The sequence below is a fragment of the Vombatus ursinus genome, unplaced genomic scaffold, assembly GCF_900497805.2.
Source record: "Vombatus ursinus unplaced genomic scaffold, bare-nosed wombat genome assembly UNPS02014791.1, whole genome shotgun sequence".
NCBI lineage: Eukaryota > Metazoa > Chordata > Mammalia > Diprotodontia > Vombatidae > Vombatus > Vombatus ursinus.
Genome location: NW_020954569.1, coordinates 30,681,340 through 30,701,698, shown reverse-complemented (window position 1 = coordinate 30,701,698; position 20,359 = coordinate 30,681,340).

The following is a 20,359-nucleotide window of genomic DNA, read 5'->3' as shown; positions in this document are numbered from 1 at the left end:
TTTTTTTGCATAGCTGAATGGAAGATGGACTAGTGTGGGGAGGCACTTGCAGCAGGGAAACCAACCAGCAGTCTATTGTTCAGGCATGAGGTGATGAGGGCTTGTACTAGGGTGATGCCAATGTTAGAGCAGAGAAAGAAGTATATTATGAAAAATGTTGCAAAGGAAAAATCAACAGGCCTTGAAAACAAATTGAAAATAGGTAGTGAAAAAGAATGAAGATTAAAGGATGATGCCTAGGTTGGGACCTTGGGTGACTGGGAGGGTGGTGGTATACTCTATAGTAATAGACATATTAGTAAGAAGGGTTTTTTTGGGAGGATAACGAGTTCAGTTTGGGATAAATTGAGTTTAAGATGCCAATGGAACATCCAATTCAATAGGCAATTGGAGACTGAACATCAGGAGAGAGATTAGGACTAGGTAAACAGAGTAGAGAAAACAAAGTTGTGAAGATGATTTTAACTGGTAAAAGAGTATGAAGATGTATATGTGCTCAAGGATAATAGTTTTGAAAATGGTAAGGGATTGTTTCTGAAGATAAAAAGAGGATAGTACCATGTGATCATACTTTTTATTATTGAAAAAAGGTGATTGAGGAGGTATCAATATCTAAAACTGGTATGCCTGTTTGTCCACTTCTATGCAATTACTGTGAAAATAATTTACTGAGTCTTCTGTAGCATACTGGCTGAAGGTAAGAGAAAAAACAAATAGGTTTTTCAAACTATCTTCCATGAGACACCATATTTTTAATCAAATGATTAAAAGGTATAAAGAATAGAATACTCCACTATACTTATTAATTTTTAGTTATAAAAAAGTTTAAATTTGGTAGAGAGAAAAATGTTGCTTTAAAGTTTATCATATATTAAGACATCTCACAGTAATATATTGAAATCATGAAAAATTGCTTGAAAGATGTAACAATAGACATAACTCTTTTCAAACATGTGATTATTCATATCACATGATCACAATCAGGGAGATTATGTAATTGTTGGGTATGTCATAGTGGGAGTTCTCCTGATATGGATTGAATTAGATGTCATCTGAGGTCTCTTCCAACTCCCAACTCTGTTAATCTTTGAAATCTTTAAAATACTTTAGGAAACATTCCTTAATTTTGTCTTAATTACATTTTGGCCTTTTAGAAATTAATAAACAATGAGCTTGATATTATAATACTGGACTAGACCATGATTTCTTTGTTATATCTCTCCCAGTGAAGAAACTATCTTCTACCATTACAGGCCAGGAACTATTCTGTAACTTTTAGTCTTAGAAATATGTCTAAGGCACTGAGGTCTTGAACCCAGGTTTTCCTGAATCTAAATTAGACTTTGTAGTCACAATTCATGATGTCTCTCTCATAATATTATTATTATGCAATTGTTTTAATCAAATGTTAGGAAATTCATTTCCCCAGCAAGGTGGTTAACTTAGGGTAACTGCTATATCCAGGACAAAATGGAAAATGCCATGAAATTAGTAACTTGTTAATGAGTTAAATATCTCCATCTGCTGGAAAAAAATGTCAAGATGTACATTGAAAATACATAATATTTTTATAGAAAGGATACATGTGGTAAAAATCTTTTATTTTGAAGAAATATTATATCACAATTTTTTTTAATTTTCCAAGTCCTTGAATAAGTAAAATGAAATAGAAAAAAAGGATAGTTAAAACATCATCTATACAAGTATTTTATAAGATGGACAGTTGTTCATTGCACAAGTGTATGAAACATGCATGATATTTCAAAATTATATGTGTAATAATTAAATTATCTTATAGATAAAAAAACATCATTAAATAGATTTTATAGAGTTCTGTGGTTTACAAGTGGGAGATTTAGGAGATATTTTCAACTGGTTGATAAAATTTACCCATTCAAATTTAAATATGAATTTATTACAAAATTTCAGATGTTGATAAAAATCAATTAACCAAGAAGTGTTTATTATACATTTTTTACCATGTGTTTAACCTTCTAATAGACATACATGTATTAAGATGTTTCACAAACATGATTTTCCTAGCTATGAAGGCAATATGCATATTATCTATACAGGGAAGAGAGATCAATGTAGCCTGCAGTAATCAGGAAATCTTTATTAAAGATGTGGGATTTAAAATAGGCATTACAAGATAGGAAGATTGGACAGATAAAAAAAAGTCAGTAGAGAGATACTCATGTTCTCCAAAGACACTATCAGATATTAACACTGTAGACTTCATTAGAATGCAGGTCTTGTCCAGAGGATAAAAATAACACATAGTGAGAAATTCTTTTTATATCGGTATGGAGAATTTTATTTCCCCAGCAATGTGAAAGAATCTGTGGAATTGCAAAACCTTTTATAATGGAATTTTATAGTATTTTAAGAATTGAGACTATTTCTCTAGCAACTGATCTGTATTGCACTGAACTGAATCTTTGATGAAATCCCCTTCATGTAATAGGGTTTGAGTAATGGAGATTACATTGTTTTCATAGAGATGAAATGAAATTTTTAAAAAGTGCTTTGCAAACATTAATGTACTATGTAAATGCTAGTCTTAATATGTTGTTGTTAGAAAAACCAGTTTAGGTTGTATTCCATGGACTAAAACTTCTACTAAGGAAATCATCTCAAGAGACGTAGGAAGCTCTCAAGAATGAAATGCTGTATGTGCAAAATGAAACAATTCAAAAGACAAGGAATATCAAAAAAACAATACTCATGTAACTGCACAAGGAACTCATCTATAAACAGAAGCAGGAAACAAAGGCTAATAACAGAAGATGAATAAGGAAATTCATTACTCTAATATCAAAAATGTTAAATAACAGAATAAAACAAAGTTAGCAAGGGTTTCTGAGAGAAACAAAAATGTAATTTTAATGCAACTTTTGGGGGACGAAGGAATATTTTTTTAATTTTTATTTATTTATTTATATTTTTAATGTGTTTTTAAAACTTTGGGTAGCAAATTTTCTCCTTTCCTCCCTCCCCACCCACCCTCATCGAAAAGGCGAGCAACTCAATACAGGTTATACATGTGTAGTCATGCAAAACACTTCCACAGTCATGTTGTGAAAAACTAAGTATATTTCCTTTCATCCTATCCTGTCCCTGATTTATTCTATTCTCTCTTTTGACTCTGTCCCTCCTCAGAAGTGTTTGCTTTTGATTATCCCCTCCCTCAATCTGTCCTCCCCTCTATCACCCTCCTGCTCTCTTGTTCTCTTCCCCTCTTACTTTCCTGGAGGGTAAGATAAATTTCCATACCCCATTGTGTATGTTATTCCCTCCTTAAGCCAAATCTGATGAGAATAAGATTCACTCATTTTCTTGTTTGTTTCATGTGAGATAATTTACCACATTTGACCTCTCCCTTTCTCCTTCTTCCAGTATAATCCTCTCTCCCCCCTTAATTTTATTTTCCAGATATCACCCCTTCTTCTTCAACTCACCCTGTGTCCTCTATCTGTCTATCTATCTATCTATCTCTCTATACATACATATAATTTTTTCCCTCCTACCACTCTAATACTGACAAAGGATTCATGAGTTACAAATATCATCTTTCCATGCAGGAATGTAAACAGTTCAAACTTAATAAGTCTCTTATGATTTCTCTTTCCTGTTTACCTCTTCATGTTTCACTTGAGTCTTGTATTTGAAAGTCAAATTTTCTATTCAGCTCTGGTCTTTTCATCAAGAATTCTTGAAAGTCCCCTATTTCACTGAATGACCATTTTTTATCCTGAAGGATTAAACTCAGTTTTGCTGGGTAGGTGATTCTTGGTTGTAATCCTACCTCCTTTGCCCTCTGGAATAGTATATTCCATGCCCTCCAGTCCCTCAACGTAGAAGCTGCTAAATCTTGTGGTATCCTGATTGTGTTTCCACAATACTTGAATTGTTCCTTTCTGACTGCTTGCAATATTTTCTCCTTGACCTGGGAACTCTGGAATTTGACTGCAATATTCCTAGGAATTTTCCTTTGGGAATTTCTTTTGGGAGGTGAGTGGAGGATTCTTTCCATTTCTATTTTACCCTCTGGTTCTAAAATATCAGGGCATTTTTCCTTGATAATTTCTTGAAAGATGATGTCTAGGTTCTTTTTTTGACCATGGCTTTCAGATAGTCCAATAAGTTTTAAATTCTCTCTCCTGGATCCATTTTCCAGGTCAGTTGTTTTTCCAATGAGATATTTCACATTCTCTTCTATTTTTTTTCATTCTTCAAGGTAACCCCCTGTTTTATGTACCACATTTTTGTATATGTTAACTAAACAGTCAATTGCTCCTTCCCTGATCTCCAAAGATGGCAAATGTGGAAGGAAATTATTTCCCACAAAGAAACACATGAAAACACAGTCATTGATGCTCCTCTCAATATCAAAAGTAAATGGCAGGCTGGTTATAGTTAATTCTCTTTCTAAATACTCATGAAGTACATTTAGTTAAATATAGATGAACTCTCCTTCTAAAGCAGGAAGACATTCTTCAAACTGATCATGCTCTTCCTGTTTTTCCCTTGGATTTGTTTTAGAGTGTCTTGATTTCTCATAAAGTCACTGGCTTCCAATTGCTCCATTCTAATTTTTAAGGAAGCATTTTCTTCAGTAAGTTTTTGGACTTCCTTTTTCATTTGGCCAATTTTGCTTTTTAAGGCATTCTTCTCCTCATTGGCTTTTTGGACCTCTTTTGACATTTGAGTTATGCTATTTTTTAAGGTGTTATTTTCTTTGGTATTTTTTGGGGTCTCCTTTAGCAAGCTGTTGACTTGTCTTTCACGATTTTCTTGCGTCACTCTCAATTTTTCCTCTACTTCTCTTGCTTCTCAAAATCCTTTTTGAACTCTTCCATGGCCTGGGACCAATTCATATTTTTCTTGGATGCTTTGGATGTAGGTGTTTTGACTTTGTTGTCTTCTTCTGATTGTATGTTTTGATCTTCTTTGTCACCAAAGTAAGATTCTGTAGTCTGACTCTTTTTGTGCTGCTTGCTCATGATCCCAGCCAATTATTTGAGTTATAAACTCTTTGTTAAGGTAGGGGTCTGTTTCCAGTGTGGAGAATGTACTGTCCCAAGTTTTGGGGGTTTTGTAAAGCTGTTTCCAGAGATACTTCTAGGGACCTGTAAATTTTCAGTTCTTCCAAGGTGCTACTATCAAGGGCGAGGTGTTTACTCCTCTCCTGGCCTATGCTCTGGTCTATGAGTGACCACAACCACTCTATTCTGTCTTGGAACTGTGAGGAGGATTTCCTCTCCACTGCCACTACAAGCTCCACCACGCCACCACTCCTTTTTGCCCCAGGACAGCCACCTAGAACTGTGACCCAGATATAAGCATGGGCAAAGCAAGAGAATCCTGCACCAGCAAAGAGATCTCTGCAATCCCCCTCTTATCAGCCACTTGATTCCCCCTCAGTCTATGGGCTGGAAGCTCAGGAAGCAGCTGCTGCCCCGGGGCCAGGTTCAGGGACTGGAGCTGAGACCACTGAGCTTCTATCTCTCACCCCATATGCAGACTTTTCCCACTGACCTTCTAAGTTGTCTTTGGCATTTGTGGGTTGAGAAGTCTGGAAACTTTCACAGCTACCCATGATTCAGTCCTCTGAGGCCTGCTCCAGGTTCACTGAGGCTTGCACACCCACGCCAAACTGTGCTCCTCTCCCAGCCTGCTGCAATATACCTTTTCAATCAACTATCCATGTTGTCTTAGGCTGGCAATTTGTTTCAGTATGCCTTTTTGTGGGTTCTGCTGCTTTAGAATTTATTGAGAGCAATTTTTATAGGTATTTGGAGGGATTTGGGGGAGAGCTTAAGCAAGCCACTGCTTTTAGTCTGCCATCTTGGCTTACCCCCTACTTGTGTTCTTAGTACTTAGTACAGTGCTTTGCTGACAAAGGAATATTGAAGAAGAGATTTGAATCCTGTTGGAGATGGCAGGAACTCATAACAGATGGCTAAAAGATTGTACAACTGACTATTCATATTGCTATTTTTTCCTCCATTGTGAAAAATAATATTTGAACTCTAGAAGACATAAAAGAATGTCTAATCACCCTCTGTGTCATTACATTTTAGAACAAGAATGGGATTTTATAGATCTTTTATTTCAACTCTTCATTTTGCTGATTGAAAAAAAAGAGGCTAAGGGAAGTGAAATAACTAGCCCACAGTCCCCATTAGTGGAAGGGCCAAAAGTAGAACTGAGGCTTCTTACCTTTTTGTCTAGGACTCATTGCTTGATCCCACACTGCTTAGTTTCTGTCAGTAAATGTACACTTTGATCAGTACAAGAGGCACATATAGGTAGATGGGCACTGCTATCCCCCTATTCATGAAGAGGAGTAAGTAGGTGCTCCAAAGGAACCCTGGACTATTTTTTTCCTATTATAATTTCAAGGGAGAAATCATGGAGTAGTGGATTGAAAAAGCTCAGAGTCAAGAAGACCTGACAAAAAAGTTATCCTCAGAGTCAAGAAGACCTGACATCTGAAACACACTGGTTGTTATGCTCAGGACAAGTCATTTAACCACCCTGCAACTCTCTAAAATTATAAATTGCTTAATAGTTTCTGATTTAAATTTGTAGAGTTTCCTCAACAGGATATCCCTAAATCAATAAACTCTAAAGTCTAGACAAATAAAACCTTAAATTACTCAAAACTTGAGGTAATGTGTAAGTTCTGAACAAGACAAAATTTTGTAGACCATTTAAAGACCTCTCTGTGCTCCTATTGACTATATATAACACATTTATTTTGGTAACTGTAAACACTTCCCCAGTCTTTGCCAATTACAAATAATTAGCCTCTCAATAAATGCAAAACTGATATTTTCCTAATAAAGGCTTTGACAGATATTTTGGTAGAAAAATATGTGTATATATATATGCATATATATATATATATATATATATATTAAATCAAAGACAGCTGTGGGAAGATGGGATGTCTATTCCAGTTACTGGCTTCATAATTCTTGTGATACTAATTTCTAATTCTCTTACCAGTGGGGAAAGTCATGTGGGTAATCTTAGGTCTTTTTGTAACCCTCATGACAACAAGCCATATATTGCTGTGTAATGGAATCATCATCATCTGTACTGTCTTCCAAGTTTTTTAGAAGTCCCTTTATTAGCAAATCTTTAGTGCTTCACATATCTGCTTCTGTACCTTAAGGGGATTTCAATTCAGATATAAAAAAGGGATGTTATTGAACGTTAACAATGAATGTCAAAAATATGTTCATAATAAATGCAATTTAGTTATTTTTTATTTTTAAATTTTATTTGGGAAAAGAAGATTGTGTTGCAAATGCTTAAAATATTAATTACATCAATCTCTTTGCAAAGTAAATGAACATTCCTCTTAATGGACTCTTGAAATTGTAAATTGCAAATTTTTAATTAGTCACATGTGAAAAAGTTGACAGATTTCCTTTGAGACTACAAAGTACTCAAAAGTAACTCAGAAAACCAATAAAAACAATGTTCTGGGTCATTGGGAAGTGCTAGCTAACACAGTGTCTCCTTGCACATAGTAGGTGACCATATAAATGTTGATTTTCATTACTGGACTCTTGTTTTTAGGCAGATTTCTCCACTTGATAAAACATTGTAATTTTAATGTAGTTACTACAATGATAAATGATAAGAAATATATCCAAAAGAACTTATTTAAAACTTGCTTTGAGCTTCTAATTACTTAAAGTAATTTCATGATATTGGATCTGGACTTTTATTGATTCCTTTTTCTTTATTAAGATTGTCTTCAAAGCAATTCAGTATTTCTGAGATCTCTATAATGATGTGTCACCACCTCCCATTATTGCTAGACTTGTATAATATCAAACTTAAGGAATTTGAAAATAGAAATCTTTTGTTCTCCATAATTAAAATCTTAAGCAATATAAATGTTTTGCTAGCTTGTTAAGTATCTCTAAATTAAATTAATTCAATTAGAAATAGTCTTCCAAAGAAAGTGAAGAATATTAATTTTTAGATATTTGGGTTTTTCAGATATTGACATAGTGATATATATTTAAATGTTTTAAATAAAAACTTCATCATGAGTGAAAAAGCCATATGAGCTGTTTCAGACTGATCCCATATCTTACATATCATATGATTAAAACAAAACAACAACAAAAAAAATCTTGTTCTTACCCTGTTTCTAAATGTGTATTTCACTCCTCTTACAGAATCTATCCAAAGAATTGAATTTGATCATCATACAGCTTTATATGAAACTATAGTTTATAATATTTTGGTCACTAATGCATAAATAAGTATCCTTTAATCAGAGGCTTACATGAAATGATAGTTTTTAAGCAAAACAAAATATCTAGATTGCATTTATTTGATGTTTGTGAGTAATCAGATAGAGCATGGGATGATTGACTTTTTCCTGACCTTATATCCCCTGCAGTTGCCTCAGTCAGTCAGTCATTAAGTTATACCTTCTGCAGTCTTAGCCTTATTCTCGAGTTCTGGAAGTTATCTATATTCTAGAGGAGGGAAATATAAGGAGTCATTGATGAGGCCAGCTTTGATTCTCATCATTGTTCACTAAGCACTATTTGTCAGGCACTATGCCAAGCTACAAAGTAAGGTAAAAGCAATTCTTGCCTTCAAGGAGTTTACTCTCCAACGTGAAGATAGCATTTGGAATATTTGGTGCATTTAAAATATATGCAAAGCAGATAAAAATAATCCTAGAGGGGAATTCACCAGCAGATTTGGGGATTATTTAAAAAAAACATGGGAAAATAGTGGAGTTTGAGAGTTTTGAAAGAATCCAATTCAGGCATGGAAGATGGCCAGTTCAAAGGTATGAAGATGGAGAGATAGAATGTCTTGTCTGAGTAATAACACCTAGGTCAATATGGCTAAATCATAGTTTGTAGGATGAATTATTGTTCAAGAGGAATGAAGAAGTAGGAAGGTGTCAGGTTAGGAAGAATTATGAATGCATAACAAAATTTCTGTTTGATCCTAGAAGTGATAGGAAGCTACTGATGTGGAAACTGGAGTGTTTCTTTGTCTTTTGTGACCAACGCTTTATGACTGACCAACTTTTGGTCCTTTTACCATCTGGTAATCATATCATTGGAGTTCTATCTTATTTCCCTGTGCCTAAATCCCTACCTTGACCTAGGATTAGGTCCTATGGACCAAAGAGTGGAGTCCTATTTGGAGCCATAGACTTAGTGAGTAGGTCTCATATTATACCTAATATCAAATTCCCTTTGTGCTAGCTGATGCCTCTCTAGACATCTGATGATTCTAGATAGATTACCCTGATTACATGCTTTTCCTCTTTGTTAGAATGCAACTTCCACCTGTCATCTACTTACTTAACCTCTCACTCACACCCCTCCCCACACACATATTTCTTACAATCACTGAAGTGTTCTAATTGTGTGCTGCTTTATTCTTCTGTCATACCACTGACTAATCCTACTCTCCTCCAGGGACCTGCTAATAAGAATTTTCTGAATTACCTGCCTCCCTATCCCAATGATTATGGCTAGACTCTGGGCTCAGAGTAAAGGTTCAGTTTTGTCCAAGCCTGATACTGACAGAATACAAAACTTTTCCTTTAACTTTCCTAGAATGATCATAGAAGTAGATTGTATGAAATAAATACAAAATAAATAAATGCATATATTTTAGTTAATAATTTCCATTGATTTCAATTTTATAATCTGGAAATTAGAAAAAAATAATGACTGTTAAATATCTCACAGGGTTGTTTTGAAGAGAAAATTAGATTATATCTGTAAAACAAATTACAAATATCAAATCACTACATAGCTTGAGTTTTTAGTATTATATAGAAAATAACAAGGTTTGTGCTGTCTTGAAAATTCAGCAAGTTTGTTATTGAAAAATGTAGAGAACAGTTTTTCAGCCCTTTTATTTCTTCTCTCAGTCCAATTCCTGTGACATGGAGAGAATGAAAAAAAAATAAAACACTCAGCTGCTGTTGTCCCCAGAGGTAATGAAGAACTCTAATGCTTCTGATGATCTCTCGTCTACTTAAAGAGAAAAGAAATACAGAACAAGAATGCAATATCTCCTGTACCATTGCCCACCAGGAAAGGGAGTGAAGACAACTTCAGCTCCTCAGTTTAAGAAGAAGGCCAAGAAGTCTCTGTTCTAGTACTCACTAGGGAAATAAAAAGCTAAGAGCAAAACTTCTTGAAAGACTAGTGGCCCCATTGAATTCTTTGGATCTAATCAGGTGACATGCCTCTAATTATGTGATATGACTTGTACAGGGTCATATCTGGTGGCAGAGATGAGACTTGAACCTAATTCTCCTCTGACTCTAAGTCTAGTACTCTTCCACTACAGAATGTTGCATCTTTTAATAATATAGGACCGGGATCTGCTAAGATCCATCCTCTGGAGAATGAGAGATAATACAGTGTCCTTTGCATTTCAAACTTCACAAAATCTGAAAGTCGATGGAGGTGTGTCCTTTTTAGGGAGTTAGCATTCTCATTGGAACTAAAGAATATAATGATTATCCACTACCTTCATTGCTTTTCAAGGAAGAAAAAAATACAATCATAAACATATATTTAGCTATAGAATGGAGAGTCTACTCCAACTCTCCTTATTTTATAGATGCTATTAGTTGATGATCATCATATTGCCAAGGATAGATAAATGAGAAGACACTTAATGAACATTGTTGTGGAATTAGGAAATGGGGTACCCAGGAACAAAGTAACTTGTGATTGTATTTTGCTTAGCACTATCTTTTAAAGAAACACAGACCATGTGTACACTACCATTTTTTTCATCTCCCTGGTATATGTGTGCAAATGAAGACTAAAATTGCCAATTGTGCCAAAATTTTAAATCAGCACCCCTCCTTTTCATGTTAACCCTCCTTTTGTGTTTATTTTTAATTTTACTTGGTGTATATTATATGCAATTCACATTTTACTAAATAACTTGTAAATATTGATCCACCATATCAATGACTTTAATGCTATGGATCTAGTATAATATTCTAAAATGACAATATTGGAGACAATAAAAACAGAAATGATATCAATACTGCAGACAGAATAAAGGTCTCAATATTCTTCCTACTACTAGCAGAGATATGTAAGGGATATTCCACTAAAATCCATCAATAGAAAGAAGCAATTTTTTAGTTGCCTACTTTATATATTTATTCAGAAGTATGAGAGATAATATAAATTGGTAAGGAGCAAAATATAAATATCAGAAAGAGAAACCCCAACCTAGTGGAAAATTGACCACATACATTTTCACTGACCTTAATTTAATTTTACAGTCATATAAATCCCCCTTGAAGGAGTAGTATGGTAATATGCATACTTTGTATTCAGGCTGACCACACTGGAGATTAATATTTTATTGGTAATTAATGCTTATATTTAGAAATTATCTGACAACTTTTTAAACTTAGCAGGGAGAATTCCTGTTTTTATTGTCTATAATATCTTCATCTTAGAATACTACCTAAGGCACATAATGTTAGAGCTATAAAGATAAATAACATAGACTTAAGGGAGTGCAAGCTATGTTCATGGACTTTTTAATAGAAAATGAAACAATGAGCTCCAATTTTGCTTCTGTCCAGAGTTCTTACATGGTGTTAAAATGAATAGCATATGTATATCACTTGTAGTATTATTGTACTAATTACTAATAGTAACTCACATTTTAGAAGTGTTGTAAGGTTTACAAAGAACTTTACTCATAACAACCACACTATAAACTATGCAGCACAAATCCTCATTTGAACACTTAGGAGACAGAACCAGAGATGTGATATGACTTCTCCAGCATCATATCTAGTGGCAGAGATGAGATTTGAACCTAATTCTCCTCCAACTCTAAGTCTAATACTCTTCCACTACAGAATGCTGCATCTTTTTAAAAGTCTGTGATGCAGTTATGTTTGGTGAATCTGTTAGTTATTAGTGAGTGAAGGTAGTATAAAAATTAGTATTAGTTACATAGTAAAAATACAAGAACTACATTGTGATACCTTTAAGTGGGTAAAAAAAGTCTGTTTTATATTTTGTAATATTCCACAGAGTAGTTGCAATGGATAGAGTTAGCAATGAAGTTAGGAAAACCTGAGTTCAAGTCCTGTCTCTCAAGCATGATCTTTGACAAGACAGTTCACCTTTTTAATAGTCCAGGAATCTCTATGAGATCATAAGATGAAGATTAGGTGCTGCCTTGCATTTTTGGAAGGTATTTCCTTATCTGTGAGTTCTCTATACCAAAAGAAATCACAAGTATAGTTCCTTTCCCTATTCCTAACCCTGGTAGTAGCTGATATAATGACCAGCTTCTATTCATAGATGCCCTTGTGACTGTTTGATTACTTTTTAAAAGTTATGAATGTGTAAGATAAAACAAAGAAAATAGTGCCCACAAATGTTAACATGCACTCAGCAACTGAGATTTCAATTATTAACACACTCTATTCTTAGAAATTTCAAATTTTTCTCCTAATGTAAAAGATGAAGTGATTGAATTTTTTTTTTTTTTGCATTAGTGCAATTTGGAAACAACCGGAAGAATTGAGTAGCTATTAATGTAAATTTGACACTTATGCTTAGTGTCATTCTAAGGTGAATACTCGGATTCTGGGAGCTGAAACAGAAAAGGAACAAAAGATGATATCTTGAGAGCAGCAAAATGACATGATCTTGAAGTGATTAAATTAAAATAGCACCAATTGCAATAATCCAAGGCTGTAATTTAAATAGAGCATACATGTAAAATATGCGAGTTCATGTTAGATATGCTTGACCAAAAATATTGTCAAAATGTATAGATGTGGGTCTCCTGAGGCATGGATAGATATCTCCTGGATTAGCCCAACCCTCATATATATATATATATGTGTGTGTGTATGTATATGTATATATATGTATATGTATATATATAATGCATGTATATACATGCACACACATATATATACATATACATACACACGTATGTATATATACATACATATGTGTGTATGTATGTGTATGTGTATATGTGTGTATATATGTATGTGTGTGTGTGTATGTGTGTATATTATACATATATATTATATCTGACCTTGAGCAGTAAAAGCCAGATTCACCTGGTTCCCTCACATTTAGGGCTCTGTCAGTTGAGGACTGAATTTAGCGAAATACATATATTCAGTTGCTCTCTTCATATTTTTAATTTTTTGAATTTCAAGAATGGATAGTATTCAAAGAAGAAGTGCAACAATTGTAGCTCTTAAAGACAAGAAGGCTGTTACTTTTTGAGATATTCCAGCAACTATTGGTGTGGGAAGCTTTACAAAGATCATTTAACTCCACAGTAAACTAGAATCAGACAAATCAAAGCACAAAGGAAACTGATGAAGTATCTCCAAAATTGAAAACTATTACTGAAAAAGTGATTGATTAATCCTGAGGAAAAACCAAACATCTTCAGAGGCACTTAGCTGCTGGAGGTGTGTTACTGATTTTTCCTGATGCCTTCAAGAATTAGAATAGGGTTGTAGCAAGGTGACTAATAAAAAAAACAGCTGATAATCATTGTGATGAAGAAAAAAAAAGTTTGACCTGAGCAAGACTATTTAAAATTATCAGGGTTATTAATATTGGAAAAAAGGTAACCTTTACTTTTGAAACTCACTTTTTCTTTCAAGGATATACCAAAACCATTGTGAAACAGAAGAGACAAGTGAGAGTCTTCATCAGACTATAATACATAAACCCTTAAATATATTTTGGAGATTTTCTACTTCTAATGGGTTGGGAAGTCTTGTCCCTACTAAGAGAATGATGAATTGTGATGAATGTATTGATATTTGTAGAACTGTTCTGGGATAAAAAAAATCTAAAATGTAAGTGCTATACTGACTATGTACTATTTTCTATGTCATAAAATTAGTATATTTATACTAGAGATATAGAAAAAATATACTACAATGACATGAGAACTGCCACCATGCTTATTAGGCAAGGTGGGCTAGCTGAAGTATCAGGAAACACCCTAAAGAAGACCTGGGTATCTCATGTGCCAGGCAATTCAAACCAGCACCACCACCACCTCAATCATTATAATTTTTCAGACCCCTGTAGAGAGAGATCTGGACACTGGAGTCAAAGGCCCTGGGAATAACAGTGCTGTCTAAATGGTCAGCAAAGAACCTGCAACAATCACTGAAGAAGAAATTACTGTGGAGAAAGGCTCACCTTGTCACTATCTCAAACAGAAAAAATGCAAGAGCCCTAAGAGTAACAAAACACTGCTGTAATACTCCAGCCAGCAGGTGATAAGGTTCTGGATCAGAGTGGTAGCAGAGTCAAGGAAGACAAGAAGGCATATACCTAGACATAATAAAGATAAATGGTAATGGATCTTATTTAATTTTATTTCTCCAGGTAAAAATCACGTCAGTTTCTGATGTTGAACCATTTGAAACTACAAAGGATTTTGGTGGCAAGAGTGTTATTTTTTATGTTTTCAATACCTGTGACTACAGTATCCATAGCAGCAGTGTGTATGTGTAATAAATGTTGAATTAAATTGAATTCTAACACCTACAACTTGTTGATTATATTACAAAAAACTGCAGAAATAATGGAATAAAGACTTCTAATTATGCTATCATGATTTTCAGGTAATATTTTATTTACGGCAAAACTACTTATGGGTACTTTTGAAGAAAAGTTGTATTGATCTGAATTTTGTAGGCTTTTAATTTGAGTACTGTAGAGAAACATTCAGGAAAAAATATAAGAAATTGGTAGATAGCTAGAATATACATAGAATAAAAAAAATATTTTTTTGCATTGTGAATCAAGGTACTTTTTTTTGTTTTATTTTGTCTTTCCATCCAGATATGTGCAGATAAGTTTCTCATGAAAAAAATGTTACACATTTTGCATCAAAAGAACTTTGGTGTCTGAAGAAGCACCTAGTCAAGGAAGAAAAAAAAAACACAACAATAAGGAGGCATTTAGAAAATGCCAGGATAACTTGGAGAGTTTTATGTTCATGAAATTGTTTTGGAAATGTCAATGGGTGTTTAGTATAACATGCCAGAAATGCTGTTTTTAATGCTAAGGAAGCATGTGAGAAATTGGATGAGAAGCTCAATTATAGTCATATAGAATATTGTCCACTACACAACATCAATAATTTTGACATTTTGTGCATCTAACTGTCCATATGAAATGGGGAACGGCATCTGAAAGATTTGCAAAAGAAAATATACAATATGCAATGTTTGGTGAATGGCTTAAAAATTGGATTAGAAAGTGAGCAAATGGAAATAGTGTTTTACTTTGAACATTCTCAAATGTGACAATTCACAAAGTGAAATTAAGAGTTTCTCCAGGTCTGTATTCCATTAAGAGACTTAAAATTATGAAGCAGTTATGTCCTATATTTTCCAAACCAACTTTGTCTCAGATGAATAATTTGTGTCAACATAGCACAAAATATTTCTTTTTATAAATGGCATATAAATGTTAATTCAAGTGCTAGTCTTAGTCTTAGGAAGTAACTTACACAATGTGTGGGTATTACTGATTGACTTTTTGTAAACAACTTGAGATTTAAATGTCTGCTTCCTAATATTGCCCTAACTTCTGTCCTTAAGACAAAGGAATATTGAGGATGAGATTTTCTTAATGAAAGCCCTAGAATATTGCAGTTAAACTTCCAAAACTCTATGCATTACCACTTCTAGTCATAGTACAAAGAAATTTCTGATTTGTTTATCTAAAATATTACTTATCTCAACCCAAAGTCAAATAAAATTCACAAATATTTGTTCAATGTTTATGATATTCAGACATCCCAAATTGAAGTTGTATTTTATCCCATCTAGATAAAGAAGCTTCAAGTTGCAAGGGAATTGGTTTCTAGTACACTCTCCCATTTGGAAACAAATCTCATCTAAAATATCTTTGACTCGTGGTCATCTAACCTCTTTAAAACTTCTATTGATGGAGACCTTACTACTTCACAAAGAAGTATATTCTTATTTAATCACCTATAATTGTTAGAAAGAGGAAGAAGTCAGAAAGGTTAGGAAAATTTTTAAAACGACTAATATTGTTGAACAAAATTACCTATTATTTCTACTGATTGTTTCTTGTTCTGTCTTTTAGAGAAACATAGAATGAGCTTATTGAGGCTGCATCATGATGATGCTTCAATATTTGAAGAGAACTGTTCTATTTCCACCTATCTGTCTCTTCTTCAAGCTAAACATATGCAGTTTCTTTAATTTTCATCACACGAGATGACTGCTAACCCTCTTGGCCTTCCAATTTTCTTCTTTCTGGCATCACCCCACCCCCATTCCACATTTACTTAAATTCTTGGTTTGGAAATTCCCTCCACCAATACATCTTGCTGGGACTAAATGACTTGGCCAAGATCATATGGTAAAGGTCAGAGGGAAGATTTTAACTCAGATTTTCCTGAACTGAAATTCAGCAAGTCATCTGGTCAGAGATCAATACTTTTCCTTCTTATACTACCTTTTGTAACAAATCCCAATAATTTATAATCTATTGCAGAAATCATGCAAAATTTTCTTTGATTTGTCTTAACCAACTCTACAGTCACAAAGACAGACATCCTTGATTTTCTCCCATCCAATCATATTTATTGGGATTTAATTAAAGAGCTATTTACCCTATCCATAAATGTTATCAATTTGTGGACTTTGATAAAATATTATTATTCTTCTGAAGTCTCCTTATTTTTTACTTTATCTTCATATAGAAATCTTAAAAGCTCCCAAGTGCCCTTGACATTTTTTCCTCATTATGTATGAAGAATCTGAGGTTCAGAAGGGGAATGTAACAAAGGTCAAACAAATAGTGAGTAGATGAGACAATACTCAAATCCAGGTCTTCTGACCCCAAAGCTCTTGCTCATTTCAGAACCCCACAGTGCTCCCTGATTATATAAGCCATGAATAAAATTAACCACAATTTTCCACCTCCTCTCCATCATTTTTACATAAGGCGGGGATAATGATTTTGATTTTTTGATCAATATCCTGACAATGTCAATCATTTTTAAACATGGCAACTTATAGGATTAATGCCTAAAATGAAATAATACAATGACTCCAGAATATTTTTCCAACTTGGAACTGCTACCAAAGAGTACTGTGTTCATTAAGTATAATGAAGTTTTCCTTTCCCCAAATGCAGGATCAATGTAGCTCATGCCACATTTTTTTTCCTCTAAAATTCAGACTTATTTATGGTCAATCTAAGAAATATCCTATTCAAATTGACTTTTTTTCTTTCTTTCCTATATGTAAGATGAAGGCAAGATAGTGTCTTAGAAAGAGTACTCACTTGGAGTCAAAAGATCCCATTTTTTCTTGCAGTTTATGAGCTGTATGATTTTGAATTAATGGTTTATCTTTGCTGATTCTCAGCTTCTTAATATGTCCAGTGTGGATACTAATATACTGTATACCTTACAGGACTGTTATGATCAATAAATGAGCCAATGGATAAAGCATTTGACAGTTCAAATCAACAAATATGTGTTTGATGTCTATTGCATGCAGGAAAGTAGTGGGAATAAGAAGAGATACAATGTTTAGGTAAGACAGTAATTGTTCTTAGGACTTTTCAAGACCAGTGAAAGGATATGACTAGAATATAAACTTGAGAGCAGGGAATTTACATTTTGTCTGGGTTGTATAATAGTGAATGGCCCATAGAAGACATTTAAATGTTTATTGAGTTGGTCAGAAGAGTTGGTCAATGCGTGAGATTGATAAAAATGATCATATATAATTATTAATCATATATTTTGTTATTTATATTAATATATTGTTTATAAACTATATATTATAGTTATAATGTATTATCAAATATAGCATAATTACATTATAAAATGATATATAATTTATAGATTATAGGTAATGTTGATTGTGTGCAATGATGGCTATGACTATTACTACCACCACTATTTTTGTTAATACATACAATTATAACAATGACTAAAGCATGATTATTCTCATTTCTTTTCCTTGCTCCATATAGTTCCCCTCATGTGGAAAGCCTTTCTCTCTTTTCTCTCTTTAAAATCAGATAGTCAACCTGAGTGACCATCTCCATAAAACCTTTGCAGGTTGCCCCAGTCTTCATTAACTTTACTTCTCCTTTAAACTATCAATGCTTTTTGCTAGGTTTTATAGCTATGCTTCTAGTATTCATCAGACATCCACATGTCTTACTTGTGCCATGTGTATGACTTATTAGGAATGCTTTACTGTGAATTTTTATGTTCAAGTACTTGTACTAACTTCAATTCAAAAAGTTCTTCAATTAGTTATACATGGTGAAGGTTCATTTCTCTAGATGTACACCTTTTTCTGTCCTTCCCTGTAAAGGAAATGTTCATGGTTATTGATAGAATTGTCACCATAATTAAAAGGAACATATACTAATACAGTGGGAAAATGACTTGACTTGAATTTTTTTGGGGGGTATAGTGAGGTCTCAGAAGAATAAAAATCTCTAGTTTTTACCAGTCCAAATTGGCATCTCTTCTGCAACTGATAGTCTTTCAGAGCTGCTTAGAGAGATCAGAAGCTAAAATACTCAGGCAACAAAGACAGCCAGAACGTGTCTGGGGTGGGACTCAAGTCCAGGCATTCCTGAGCTTGAAATGAGCTCTCTGTTCACTACATCGGAATGCAATTGCTTTGTTATCTTGCTTATTGTATTAATAAAAACAAAATATTCTGTAATTGAAAATAGATCTTAAAAACAAAAACATACTACAACCTGAAATACTTCATTAGTGATGTTCTAAGGACAAATAATTTTCCAAACTCAGCTTTATTATTTGTGGTGCTGTCTTATAGATTATAGATGTTGTAATTGGATACTATTGTCAACTGAAACTTAATTTGGTTGAAATTTTTATGTAGATTCTTTCTAATTACCCTAATGTAGTTTAAAATAAACTCAATTAATAAAGTATAATATTAAGCAGCAGATTGGTTTCCGATGGAAAGTAATGTGTATCCCATACAAGTTACCAAGATTACTATTTGAGATTCTCAAGGAAATTTTAATTATTTTATTTATATTTAAAAGCAAAGATTTTTTTTGACAGAAGACTTCAAAGTATTAAATTATGAAGAATTATTTCCACATATGTTTTTTGTCTTTTGGACACAATAAATACCTCAAACTTTGTTCATGTAATTTCCTCTATATGATGTCTCTCTCTTTTCCATAACCTTGTATTTGTTTCTTGCCTTAATTATTGACTAAAAACTCAGTTCCTTCAATAAGCCTTTCCTGGTGCTCTTCCACCCTTCTAAGTACTGCTATACCCAAAGAATTATAGGAAAATAGTTAGCAGAAATTAAAGGAATCTGAAAGATTTTCTAATCTAGCCATCTACAAAATTCATCCCAAAATAGCATTCAACAAACATTTAATTAGATGCCTACTCTTGCCATGTATTGTATTAGGCAACAGTGCAGATAAAATTATAAATAGATGATGGCTCCTGATGGCAGCTGGGTGGTGTAGTGAATAGAGTGCTGGACCTAGAGTCAGAAAGACTCATCTTCCTGAATTCAAATCTGATCTCAGACATTTAGTAGCTTTGTGACCCTGGCAAGTCACTTAACCTTTTTTGCTTTAATTCCTTACCTATAAAATGAGCTGGAGAAGGAAATGGCAGTTATCCCCTGTGTCTTTGCCAAGAAACCCTCAAATGGGGCTATGAAGAATCAAACCTGACTGAAAAAAACAAAACAAAACAAAACTAATGGCTCCTTCCTTTAAGGAGATATAGTCTCATAGGCATGATTCAACATGTTTACAACATGCTAAGGAAACCCCAATCATGTAACTTGTGATTGAATAGCTCCAGTGATGTGGAACTCACCACACATTAGAGAATTCATTCCATTTTGAATGTCCCTAATAATTAGGAATATTGAGCCAATATTTAGATTAAACCAATGTCATTATAATTTTCACCCAGTAGTCCAAATTTTGCCCCTGTAACTACACAGAATATAACTCATATGTCTTCTAAGGTGGATTATTTTAGCTCTTTAAGGTTCCTTCTAGCTCCATATTCCATAATTAAATTTTATGGCAGTATTTCAAATATGTTGATGTTACTGTGTGCTCTCTATCATCTCTTCTCAAAATGACTCATCTACACATGAATTCTTTCTAACATAACATGTCTTGAAGTCTCCTCACAATCCTGGTCACTATCCTCTGGATGCCCTTCAATTTGCCAATATGTATTTTGCCACTCATTTAACACTTAGATTTAAGCA